We start from the raw sequence: 13,665 nt of genomic DNA, 5'->3' as shown, positions 1-13,665 counted from the left end.
GATGAACCACTCGGTGTCATTGGTCGCCTCCATATTTAACCAATTCGGCTGTATTTCCATCGGCTCCTCGCGACTTATGATTTTTAAACCGATGAATTGCACGGACTGTTTTTTCTATACTTGGTGGTGGCAGTATTTGTCCGTCGTCTTCAGTTGGCAGGACCTCCAACTCGCCGATGTTCTGGTTGTTCAGTAGTTTATCAAAGTACTCAACCCATCGCTCCAATATACCCATTCTGTCGGAAATCAGATTTCCCCCTTTGTCTCGGTAAGATGAGCATCGAGGTGTGCACGCCTGGTGCAGTTGCTCCCTGTACTTTTCGAGTTCACAGACCTGTTGGTTCTCCCAGGCTTCCTTTTTCCGCTCCGCTCGCCGGAGTTCGTGATAAGTCCTCGCGCATGCCTGCGTCCTTTGAGAATGCAACATTACTCGGTATGCGGCATTCTTCCGTTCCACTGCTAGCTTACATTCATCGTCAAACCGTTCCGGCTCTTTTTGGGTTGGAGCCAATTATGTCTGTGGCCGTATTTATGATCATTTGTTGATGCTTCATCTCCAGGACCTCTGTTGACTGCGGTTATTGCGGCATCAATTTCCCTCTTACAGGTGTTGCGGAGGGCTGTGTTGTGGATGACTTCAGTGTTAACTCTCACCTGATTGTCAGAGGGGATTCTGGGTGGTGTTGTTATTCGAGCTCGGAGCACCATGCCAACGAGATAGTGATCCGAGTCTATATTGGCCCCCCTATATGTTCTGATATTCATCAATGCTGAGAGGAGGAGAGGCGACGTTCAATCAACACGTGGTCAATTTGGTTGAAAGTGGTCCCGTCTGGAGAGGCCCACGTATGTTTGTGGACCGCTTTCCGCGCAAACCAGGTACTTCCAACAATAATTTCATTTGACATTGCTAATTGAATAATCCGCAGTTCGTTATCATTTATATTTTGATGTAAGCAATGGGAGCGAAAGTGTCGCCTGATAAACAGTCGGAATTACCTTGAGGATAGTTAAATGCATCGCCTCTGGGTTGATATTTCTAGATTCCCTCTCAAGTTCAATCAAACGTTATTTTTACCTTCGCAAATTAACAAAGGGAAAGCATGTCTTCCAAGTGAACCAAACCCAATATAGTAGAAAGTAAGCTCTCTTATGTTGGAATGAACATTGCATTTGAGTGTGCACGTATTTACATATATTACTCAATCCAACGGAGATACGGTTCAACAGTTTACCTTGAGTTTGACCCTTTTTAGCATTTGTTACAGCATCAATTTGTAGAGTGCTCGCTAATGCAATTACCTGTTCAAATAAACTTTGAAAATTTACTTAAAAAGTAAATGTGCGAGTATCCATGTGCAGCTAATGCTGCATTTAGCTATTTCAGAGTTAGTGCCACTTTCGATTCGTTGTTGCATTATAAATGCCATGCGCGCTACGAAGTAACTTTGTTGGTTACCTTGTTGTTATCACACAGTAGTTGGCGAGTTTAGAATAACTTGAATGAACGAATTACCGGATTTCTGTGAGATTCCTACACAATATGTATTGTCAGTGCTGACGCTTTTACAAAAGTTACTATCAGGTGGAATTTGACTGTGTGCAGCAGTTCAGGGTCAAGTATATTTGTTTTTCAACTTCATGTTTGATACAGTTTCTATAATATCTAAAGACGTGACTGTCGTAATTTGATTGCAACTGGATAAATTTAAAATATGCATTGCTGGCAAACGCTCTTTGAAGTTTTAATCAAAGGACGGAAGACCAAACTAATACTTCAAGTAATATTCAGCTGAGTTCAGTAATCTGAATTTGTTTGAGGCATTTGTCGCAGATCATTTTTCTTATTCATATCAAAACCCATTTTGCGTCTACTAGCGTCCTACTGGTTCAAAACATCCCATCCACGTTATCCGCGTAAGCTCTGGAACCAAAAATTCAAACAAATTTATGCCTTTATCCTTCCAAAACACGGATGCCATATTTTTGTTCAAATTTTAGTCTTGATTTTCTTGGCGGATAGAGAAAAGGTGTGACGCTACTCTTGATGCTGTCTTTCGGTTCCAGGCGTGTAGTGGGAAGCTCTCATAAACAGTGTAACGAGGTAGGAGGAGACTGTGACGTCTAACTACCCGAGCGACGTAATCAAACGGGAGCTGCCTTTATCGCCCTGGGTAATAAAATCTCGGAGCCCTGGGAATATCAAGGAAGGTAGAATTCCAAGCAAAATTTTGTGTTGCTTCCCAAACCCAATAAGCCACCTGAAGATACAGCTTCGTATCATCCCATCGGCCTGTTAACTACGATACAATAGGAAAAATGATATAGAAGGTCATATATATAAGTTCCGATACGCCCGCTCAATAAGCACGGTGGCGAGTTTGGCAGAGAACTAATTGGAATTCAATCAAATTTGGTCATTATATTAGTCATATTTAGAACACATTTTGGAAAATATTTTGGAATAATTTAAGCAAAATATAAAGTTACACGGCATTAGTCCGCTAAAGGTCGTAAGTAGACTTCTCTAACTAGCGACTTTAATTTTTATTTGAAACCAAAAAATTATCATTTTACCCTACTAATCTATTTTCTTAGAATATGAGCCTCAATGCAGGTGAAAATAGTCAAAATTAAAAATTTTACTGCTGTTGAAAAAAATATATTTTTCATCATTTTTTTTTCACTAAAGAAATGCACCTTTAAAAGTATAACACTACCCCAATCATACTTCCAGTTTTCATAATGATCCGTTCTTTATTTTTTGAGTTAGAATTCCCGCAAATGTGAAAAGCAATTTCAAGGAAAACTAGTTCGAAGAAAATTGTTTGAAAACCGCCTTTGGAATATGAAGACATCCCTCGCTCTTAATTACAAACAAGACACCAAATAATTATAAATATGTTACGAAAAACACCGTGGAGGTGGACATCGGTGGCTATATGGTCATTTCTAAGCCGGCTATCATTTACCAGGGGTGATAATTAACGCCTCTACTGTTCTGTATCAAGTGTTCTTGACGACCCACCCGCCGGCCAACTTTGGGAAAGTAGGTTCCATTGCATGGGGTAGCCAGCAATGGGATTGTCCCCTTTTCTTAATGTGTGACCTATCCAGTGCCGTTTCCGCTTCCCTAACCCATCGCCTACGGGTAACATGCTTGTGCACAGACACAGTTCGTTTGAGATAGTATCAGATCAGCGTGTTCTGATGATACGGCGCAGGCAAGTGTTCACAAAGGCTTGGAGGTTTCGATTAACAGTTGGGGTCATTCTCCATTTGCTATAAGGGAGTAGCTAGGAGCAACCTAAAAAAACACCAGCACAGAACAGTCTCAACATGATCTTAGTGTTGAGATAAGTGCATTTCCAGACCAAGGTGCCTATTTAAACAAAATGATCGATGCCTTCGATGCTTTGTGAAGTGAGATTACGATGGGAGAAGTCTCAGATTCCCAGGATTTCCGAACAAGTGGAAGCTGCAGATCTGCAGAAAGTGCAAGTGCATTGATGGTCGAGATGATTTCTCTTCTGCTTGGGGGAAAAAGTCCGTATCCGCATGTTACAGTGCCTAGCCATTTCATCCACAAGAGGGGATGGGTGCTTCCACTTTCCGATGCACAATGCGGAACGCAGAAACGTTCGGAAAATCGAACTTTTGCGATACGTAAGAAATAAAGTTAATTTTTGCAATACGGCGGCGCTTTTCGTTTTCGACAGTTATTGTTGAAAGTATTTATTTTAAAGGAATTCGTTTTGAGAACTTCGGAAGGTAATATTTGCGTTGCAAGTGCTAATTATTAATGTCACTTGCATTAGTACCGTAGCTTCACCGCGTATGCAGCGCAGACAGGTCGACCTGTTGCCGAGAAAGATGCTTTCCGGAAACTTCTGGATGCAAAAACCTGCAACCTGCCTGCTCATGATTATATCATCATTGCCGGCGTCCTTAATGCTCATGTAGGTGAAAAGGCAGACGGTAACAGGTGCCATAAAGGGAAGGGTTTGGAACGCGCAATGAAGGTGACGAGCGAATAATCGATTTTGCGGGCACCCATGACTTCGTACTTAAGAATACATTGTTTATCAAACGATTGTCTCATCTTCCTACATTTTACAGTGGGAGTAGTAAAACCCAAATCGACTATATTCTCATAAGACGTCGACATTTTACCATCGTCGTGATTGCAAAGCCGTTCCGTATGAGACCATCGCACCCCAACATCGGCCGTTGATTGCCGTCCAATGAATCAAGCCAGCGATAAAATAGCATGAAGAACGCATTGGCCCGCCATGCATTAAATGGTTGCGATTTGGTGAAAAGAAAGAAGAAATGATCTCACTTACCCGATTACGAACCATTACGAATGTGGAAGAATCATGGAACCAAATTAAGGACACCATCCACAAACCAGCTTTTACAACCCTCGGGGTCACCTAGACAGGTAACCGGTACATCAACCGTGATACTTGGCTTGGCTTGGCGAAGTTGAAATGAAATTGCGTGAAATGAAACGCCTCTATTACAAGTTTCTCGACGATAAAACGCTTGCCAATTGGTAAATTTATAATAAATCTCATTAAAAATCTCGAGTGGAGTTTTTCCCTCCACAACAAGATAGCAGATACCGATTCGGATTTTACACTTAACGGGGGATTGGATCGACATTTTGTTTTTAAACTAATAATTTCGAATTGGTTTCATTTTGAAGGAAAGGAGTCAGGCTATATGGCAGTGTTGCCTACATATCGAAAAATCATTCCCTACGGCCGTGAAAACCCCGGTATCAACTTATCCGCGACTACTGCTAAATAAGGTTTATAAGTAAATTCGTAATATAATATTAAAAACATTCGAGTACATGTTTTTAAGATATTGTTAAAAACAAAAACTAATTAAAATCAATTTATTGTCTGCCTGTCAGTCACACGCTCTTTTCTCAGAAAGGGTTACACCTGTTGACACGAACAGAAGGTTGGAACTGTGAACCCCGGACACACGGAGAATTATATTGCTGCCATATACTATGGGGTATCAAATGAAAGGCCACGATTAGTACTTTTCGGAGTGGGTAATAGTTTTGAAATTGGTAGCAATGGGAGGAGGGCGGGGACCGAAAGGGATCAATTACTTCAAGAACTCATTCTAAGAAACCGCCCACCTGAAATGTCTGAACAAAATATCTACGAAAGACTTTCCGTTCCTACTCAAATAAAGTTAATAATAGTATGTTTGATGGTCAAAATTGCACCTTTCGAGACAAATTACTACTCCCCACGAGACAAAATGTCAGTACCACATCGGATTGAATATTGGGTATATTCAACGTATATATAGTACACTACAAGCTACTTATAGATGGAATCATCATGCACTCAAATATATTTATATAAACAAGTCGGCAAACCGGAAGCTGGACGCTTCAGGTACGAAAGGTTTTGTGTATTTCTTAGTACGTAGCACGTAATATATCCATATATTATGTGAGAGTATCCACTTTCGGGTGATATTGACATTCATAGTCTTCAATTCAGGCACCATATAGTGGCAGCCTCCTGATTTTTTTCAGATTTTTCGGTTTGGTAGTTTCTGAGAATGGCCCCCTGAAAGAACCCCCCGCGCTCCCCACCCTTCCAACGAATGTCAAAACTAAGATCGGCTTTGAAAAGTACTAATCGATACCTTTAATTTGATACCCCACATGGCTATTGTTGATGAAAAAAAATTTTACACCCCCCTTTTGCATGTATGGAGACCCCCCCCCCACTTAAATTTGACGTAAAAGGATGTAATTCACTGTATGCGTGAGCGTTCACAGTTCCCACCTTTCTACCAAATTTGGTGTCAATCGCTATAACCGTGTCCGAGAAAAATGCATGTGACGGACAGACAGACAGACGGACAGACGGACGGAGGAGCTCTGCTCAGAAGCGGACATCAACCCGTGGGGGAGTGCTTATAGAATAGTGATGGGACGATTCAGAGGCCGCTCCTCTCCGCAGATCACGTGTCCCACCCTCTTGCTGAAAATCATCCAGGGGTTATTCCCCCAGCAAGAGGAGAGCACCGACATATTCCAACCACCTCTGAATGTGACGGCAATTCTTCCAGTCACCAGAGACGAGCTGCTGGAGATCTGCGGCAGAATAGGAGACAATAAAGCGCCGGGCCTGGACGGAGTGCCGAATAAGGCCCTTAAGCTTGCCGTGAAATCCAGGCCGGACATGTTCGCTGAGCTGTTCGAAGCGTGCATGTCCGAAGGAATATTTCCGGCGGCTTGGAAGCGACAGAAGTTGGTACTTCTGCCTAAGCCTGGTAAACCTCCAGGCGAACCATCCTCATACCGACCCATATGTCTTTTGGACACGGTGGGGAAAATGTTAGAGCGGGTAATCTATAATAGATTACTCCCGGTTGTTGAGGGCCAAGGCGGACTTTCAGATCGGCAGTATGGGTTCCGAAAAGCCAGATCAACCATTGATGCTATCAAATTGGTTACTGGCTTGTCCGAAGATGCAATTCACGGAAAGGGTCGTACCAGCAAATATTGCATGGTAGTAACTCTGGATGTGAAAAATGCATTCAATTCGGCCAATTGGAATCTAATACGGAAATCCCTAGCGAAGATTGGTATTCCCGCCTATCTCGCTGCTATCGTCGATAGTTACTTAACTGAAAGGAGGCTATGGTATGACACTGATGACGGACCGCAGGAGTACGTTGTTTCCGCCGGTGTCCCACAGGGCTCCGTATTGGGCCCACTACTGTGGAACATCATGTACATCGATGTACTTAATCTTCCCCTTCCGGAGGAAGTCACAGTGGTGGGTTACGCTGACGACATAGCACTGGTTGTTGTCGCAAAGCATCTTGAAGATGCTGAGTTATACTCAAGCGAGGCAATCAGTGCTGTCAAATGCTGGTTGGAGAGCTCTGGTTTGACGCTTGCGGAGGAAAAAACAGAAGCGATCCTCATCACGAAGCGCCGGAAGAGAAATTACGCCTGTGTTAGAATCGGGAATCATATCGTCACTTCCAAGCCGACCATCAAATACTTGGGGGTGGTGATAGACAGGAAGCTCAGCTATAAGCAACACTTACAGTATGTTTGTGATAAATCATCCACTGCTAGTATGGCCCTGGCGAGGATGTTGCCGAACGTGGGAGGGCCACGGCATACCTCTAGGTTGCTTATAGCCAGGGTGGTGACCTCGATCATGCTCTATGCGACCCCAGTTTGGAGGGAGGCGTTGTGGATGTCAGGGAATGCTACCAAACTGAGTTCAGTCTACAGGAGGACAGCCCTGAGGGTATGCTCTGCCTTCAAGACTGTCTCAGATGATGCAGCATTCGTCATCTCTGGAATGATGCCGATTGACATCTTGGCAGATGAGATGGCGAATATATACAATGCAAAGCCAACCTCTTCCTCATCGCGGACGAAGAACGCTGAGACGGAGAGATCCATAAATAGATGGCAAGAGCGGTGGGAACGCTCGGGAAAGGGCCGGTGGACGCACAGGCTCATTCCTGCCATCAAGGAGTGGTTGGAAAGACGACACGGTGAGATTAATTATAATCTCACCCAGTTTCTCACGGGACATGGAGGATATCTCCAATACCTTCACAGGTTTAAATTGGAGACCTCACCCGATTGTCCAAATTGCAATGGAATCCCAGAGGACCCAGAGCATGTATTCTTCCACTGTCCGAGATTTGTGGAAGAAAGGAGGAATCTAGAAGAGACTCTAGGGGAGGTGCTGGTACCAGAAAATCTGGTACCGAAAATGCTAGCACATCAAGAGAATTGGGATGCGGTCAACTCCATGATCGCATCTATTCAAGATAAATTGCGAAAGGCAGAGGAAAGGAGAAAAGCGCGGTCGCGTGCGCCGCGTATAGAAGAAAGGTGACAAAGCTAGAGTGAGCTGACTCCGCCCCGTGATGTAATACCTTATGGTGGTTCCGCGGGGCAGGAAGGGAGTCGGGGGTGGTTTTGGGTAAAAATCCCACACGCTGGTGTATCCAGGCCAGTGTCTTTTTGAAGATTTCCACCTCCTCAACAAAAAAAAAAAAGACAGACGGACAGACAGACAGACAGTAAACCGATTTTAATAAGGTTTTGTGTTTACACAAAACCTTAAAAATCAACAAAATCTTTCGTACCTAAAGTGCCACGTTTCCAATTTCTGACTTGTTGGTAAAAGTTTTCATTGTGAATTCAAAAATGATTCACTTTAAAATTTCTTTTCCAAGATTTTAAAGTTTTAAAGCAACAAATGCGACTGGACATTATTATATAATGCATATATTTCGATTTATTTCAGTTATTCTGGGACCTATCCTAAGGGTCTGCACTGAGGTCTAAAAGCTCTTTTATGGATTGTATGTAAGCGATTAAGTAAATAAACATTACTAACAGCACATACTATCAAGTACAGTAGTTCATGCATTTGCTTTAGTTATCATGCTTGTGTTAATAATATGCTTACAACTTCCTACAGTATGTACACTTGTACATCTGCACTTTCTCCGCTGATATTTATCACTAGTTCTATGCCGTGAGTCCTTTTAAGATTTTGTTTGTAAAACAAAACTTTACTAATAAAATCAGTTCAATGTCTATCTGTCTATCTGTCTGTCACACACACTTTTCTCGGAAACGGCCAATAGTCAATAGGTATGACACGAAATTTGGTGAGAATATAAGTTGAGTTTAAGGGGGAGGGGGCTCTTCATACATGCAAAAGAGGGGTGTACATTTTTTTTCGCCGAATATAGTCATGTTGAATATCTAATGAAAGGTCTCCATTAGGACCGGTTTTAATTTTGCTATTTAGTGTAAAGGCGGGCAGTGTGGGGTGTCAAAAGTCATGATTTCTTTATTTTTAAAAAAGGATGGAAAAGAGCCAAAAACGTATACTTTTTCTGTATGAGTTCAAACTCGGTCATAGAGCAGTGGAGGCGACCAGGAACATTAACAGCGCATTTTGAGCTGATACGTTAAGCGAACGAACCACACGGCGGGGGTTCGAAAATTCCGGTCGGACGACGTAAACCTTCAAAGTGAGCCACGTGGACATCTAGGACCATCGTTTGACAACGAGGAGCTGCGTTTGCTAATCGAATCCCACACACGTCAAGTTGCAACAACTTGAAAAGGTGAAAAAGCTCGACAAATGGGTACCGCAAGCAAAACATAGCGCTTCGAATGGAAATTTGCAGTTCTTCGCTCCCCCGCAACAGAAGCAACCCCTTTTTGCACAGAATAGTGACATGTGATGAAAAGTGCATATTATACGACAATCGTCGCCGACCAGCACAATGGCTTGATGCTGATGAGCCACCGAGGTATATGCCGAAACCGAGCCTCCATCCGAAGAAGGTAATTGTGAATATTTGGTGGTCTACAGCTGGAGTTATCCACTATTCTTTTTTGGCACCTGGAGAAACGATAAATGCATAGAAATACTGTGCCCAACTCGAGGAAATGCACCAGGACCAATGTTCACCCAAAAGTTGGTTTGGCTTAGGAATGAGAATTCGCCTCTGTTTCTTCCACTCTGTGGGAAATGCTCCTCTCTTAAGACATATATACAGTAAATACTTTGACCATTTTTGCTGCCTTTTTTGGACTTTTTTTAGCTATAATATCTAAGCCAGAAGCTTTATTTTCTGCTATTTTCTGTGGTCAAAGGGTAGTATAGGTCCCAGGGCGAAACGTGGATTGGTACCCACGATGGAGCATAAAACCTGGGAAATGCCTGCTGAACCAACACCAACAGCTCTACTACCAAACCCTATCTCCACCTCCACGTGGTGACCGCTGGGAGCTCTTTCTTAACGAAAAGCTGCAGACGGAGAAGGATGAAGACGAGTCTCCCGCGCCTAAAAACGAGACAAATTGTACCAACTGGTCCTCCAAGTTGGGGGTTGGGTAGGGCTGACAACCCTACACGGAAAACAACTTGTTACGAAGCCACAACAGGAGCCTCGGACAGGACGGATTTTAAAACGACGGACCCGGCAACGAACACGGAATAACGATTTGCGCATTTTCTCATGGAACGTGCGCTCCCTGTACAGAGATGAAGCTGATGAGCAGCTAGCCGATACCCTGTCCCAATATAGAGCTGATATAACAGCGTTGCAAGAGATGCGATGGACAGGGACCAGTTTCCTGGAGAAGAGCCACTACACAATATATTATAGCGGTCATCCAGTAAACCATGTGCTCGGGGTAGGTTTCTTGGTCAGCCAAAAAATGAAACCTGCTGTTATCGGCTTTGAAAACATAAGCGAACGACTATGCACTCTGCGCTTGCGAGGCAAGTTTAGAAATATAAGCCTCATAAACGTTCACGCCCCTACAGAGGAGACTGCAGAGTCGGAGAAGGATACCTTCTACGAGACAGTAGAACGAACCTTCGAAGCCTGTCCCAGATATGATATCAAAATCATACTTGGGGATTTTAACAGCCAAGTAGGGAAGGAGCCCGTATTCAGGCGATACGTTGGCTCCCATAGCTTACACGAAAAAATAAATGATAACGGACTGCGGACTATTCAATTAGCAGGGTCACACGAAATGGTTGTTGGAAGTACCTGCTTTGCGTGGAAAGCGGTCCACAAACATACGTGGGCCTCTCCAGATGGGACCACTTTCAACCAAATTGACCACGTGTTGATCGAACGCAGCCACCTCTCAGCCTTGATGAATGTCAGAACATATAGGGGGGCCAATATAGACTCGGATCACTATCTCGTTGGCATGGTGCTCCGAGCTCGAATAACAACACCACCTAGAATCCCCTTTGACAATTAGGTGAGAGTGAACACTGAAGCCATCCACAACACAACCCTCCGCGACATCTATAAGAGGGAAATGGATGCCGCAATAACCGCAGTCAACAGAGGACCTGGAGATGAAGCATCAACAAATGATCTTCACAATCACCTGAAGAACGTTATCATGGATACGGCTACAAACATACTTGGCCCCAGCCGCAAAAGGAGTCGGAACGGCTGGTTTGACGATGAATGTAAGCTAGCAACGGAACGGAAGAATGCCGCATACCGAGTAATCTTGCATTCTCAAAGAACGCGGGCACGCGCAGAGACTTATCACGAACTCCGTCGAGTGGAGAAGCGACTTCACAGACGGAAAAAGGAAGCCTGGGAGAACCAACAAGTCTATGAACTAGAAAAGTACAGGGAGTAACCGCACCAGGCGCGGAAGTTTTACCAACAAGTCAGCCGGATGAAGCCTTATACACCTCGATGCTCATCCTGCCGAGACAAAGAGGGAAATCTGATTTCCGACAGAATGGGCATATTAGAGCGATGGGTTGAGTACTTTGATGAGCTACTGAACAACCAGAACATCGGCGAGTTGGAGGTCCCGCCAACTGAAGACGACGGACAAATACTGCCACCACCAAGTTTAGGAGAAACAGTCCGTGCAATTCATCGGCTAAAAAATCATAAGTCGCCAGGAGCCGATGGAATTACAGCCGAATTGGTTAAATATGGAGGCGACCAGTTACACCAAGTGGTTCATCAACTTGTGCTCAAGGTATGGGACAGCGAATCAATGCCTGACGATTGGCAACGAGACATTATCTGTCTCATACATAAAAAGGGAGATATCACACAGTGCAGCAATTATAGAGGTATCACGTTGCTAAGTACCATCTATAAGATATTCTCCACTATCTTGCTAGGCCCGATAGCCCCATACGCGCAGAACATCATTGGCCCATACCAAAGAGGCTTCACTCCAGGCAAATCAGCAACAGATCAGATTTTCTCTGTGCGGCAAGCGATGGAAAAACTGTTGGAATATGGACAACAGTTGCACCATCTGTTCATCGACTTTAAAGCCGCCTATGATAGCATAGCCAGGGTAAAACTGTACACGGCCATGAGGGAATTCGGTATCCCGACGAAATTAATAAGACTGACTAAGCTGACCCTGACTAATGTGCGAGGCCAGATAAAAGCAGCAGGATCACTCTCAAGACCATTCGACATCAACAACGGTCTACGACAAGGGGATGCGCTATCATGCGTCCTCTTTAACCTGGCCCTCGAGAAAGTGATCCGTGATGCTGAGGTAAATGCAAGAGGTACGATCCTCTTCAAGTCCACCCAACTACTGGCCTACGCTGACGATATCGACATCATGGGAAGAACCACCCGAGATGTACAAACTGCCTTCATCCAAATCGAGCAGGCGGCGCGAGATCTTGGGCTGCACATCAATGAAGGCAAGACAAAATATATGGTGGCAACGTCAGCACCGAAGACGAATCAACCAACAACATCAAATCGCACTGGTCAAACACGAAGAAGAATAAGGATAGGAGAATACAACTTTGAGACCGTTGACAATTTCTCCTATCTAGGGTCGAAAATCACAACCGATAACAACTACGATGATGAAATCCGCGCACGGTTGTTGTCAGCCGACAAAGACAGCTTACAAAGACTGTTCCGCTCGAAACGTCTCACCATAGGGTCAAAACTCTTACTGTACAAGACTATGATCTTGCCAGGCCTCATGTATTCCTCGGAAACTTGGGTTCTTAGCAAGAAAAATTGCGAACTCTTGGCCGCGTTCGAGAGAAGAATCCTCCGAAGAATTTTTGGCCCCCTACATGAGGATGGACGATTCCGTAGCCTACACAATGACGAAATCTATGAGCGATACCATGACTGTCCGGTTGTGGATAAAATCCGGCTCAATAGGATACGGTGGGCGGATCACTTAATCCGTATGGATGAGGATGATCCCACCCGGAAAGTCTATAAGGGCAATATCTATGGTAGAAAAAGAAGACGAGGCAGACCCTGCCTAAGATGGAGCGATGGCGTAGGTCAGGACGCCAGACAGCTTTTAGGGATATCGAATTGGTGGACCTCGGCGCAAAACCGGGATGTCTGGAGTTCCTTATTAAGGCAGGCCTAGACCGGATACCGGTTATTGCGCCGTTGATGATGATGATGATTTTCTTTGTAGCTTCCAAGACCTCTTCCTCACTTACCGTTGGAATTGATAGGATCCCTTTGGACAATGGGAAGATATTCACACTTTGTGGTAGAAGGTTCGGTGCTTGGCTTTAGACACTACTATTTCGCAGGCGCCACCCCAGGGATCCGAGTCAGCTTCCTTACACAGCCGCTTAAAGTGTTCGATTTTATTTTTTATTATAGTCACATTTTTTCGTGCCTTTTTGTATTGTTCAGATCTCTCTGCTCCAGATCGGTTTATGTTTCGCTGGCTGCACCTTCTGGCCTTGAAGCAAGTCTGACGGAATTCCTCGATTTCAAGGTTCCACTAGATGTCCAGCACTCGTTTCTAAAAACTAATGAGCTCACCGTAACTTTTCGTCGTTCCGAGAAGCCTTATCATTTGCATTTCCCTCTAACGTTGTGTTTTGCGGCAGAACCTTTGGGGTCTTCTCGTCAAACTTGTTGACTGTTCATTTTACAGCTATCTTACGGGATTTTAGTAAATTGACTAATTGACTAGTAAAATTGAATAATGGTCATAATAATACATTATTACTTCAAAAAGTTTTGTGCGACGCCCTCTTAAGTTCATCCTAGATTCATAAACTTCCGCAGTAATATTGGTTTTCATATAAAGCTGGAAATGGTGGA

General features: G+C 44.0%; 1 protein-coding gene across 4 annotated transcripts in view; it reads left to right on the top strand.

Annotated features, from left to right (window-relative positions):
* Positions 1-13,665, top strand: part of LOC119659424 (stress response protein NST1-like) — a 91,685-nt gene that overhangs the window by 14,867 nt on the left and 63,153 nt on the right. Inside the window, exon 2 of one of the 4 annotated variants that reach the window (XM_038067501.1) lies at positions 8,328-8,362. The exons of 1 other annotated variant lie outside the window; for it this stretch is intronic. The gene's annotated coding sequence lies outside the window, so the exon portion shown is untranslated. Of the gene's footprint in view, positions 1-8,327; positions 8,390-13,665 lie in introns of all 4 variants that reach the window. 2 more of the 4 variants (XM_038067503.1, XM_038067502.1) reach the window with 2 other exon arrangements.

The sequence above is a fragment of the Hermetia illucens genome, chromosome 6 (genome assembly GCF_905115235.1).
Source record: "Hermetia illucens chromosome 6, iHerIll2.2.curated.20191125, whole genome shotgun sequence".
Taxonomy (NCBI): domain Eukaryota; kingdom Metazoa; phylum Arthropoda; class Insecta; order Diptera; family Stratiomyidae; genus Hermetia; species Hermetia illucens.
Note: the sequence above shows the minus strand (reverse complement) of the source record. Positions and strands in the feature narration are given on the sequence as shown.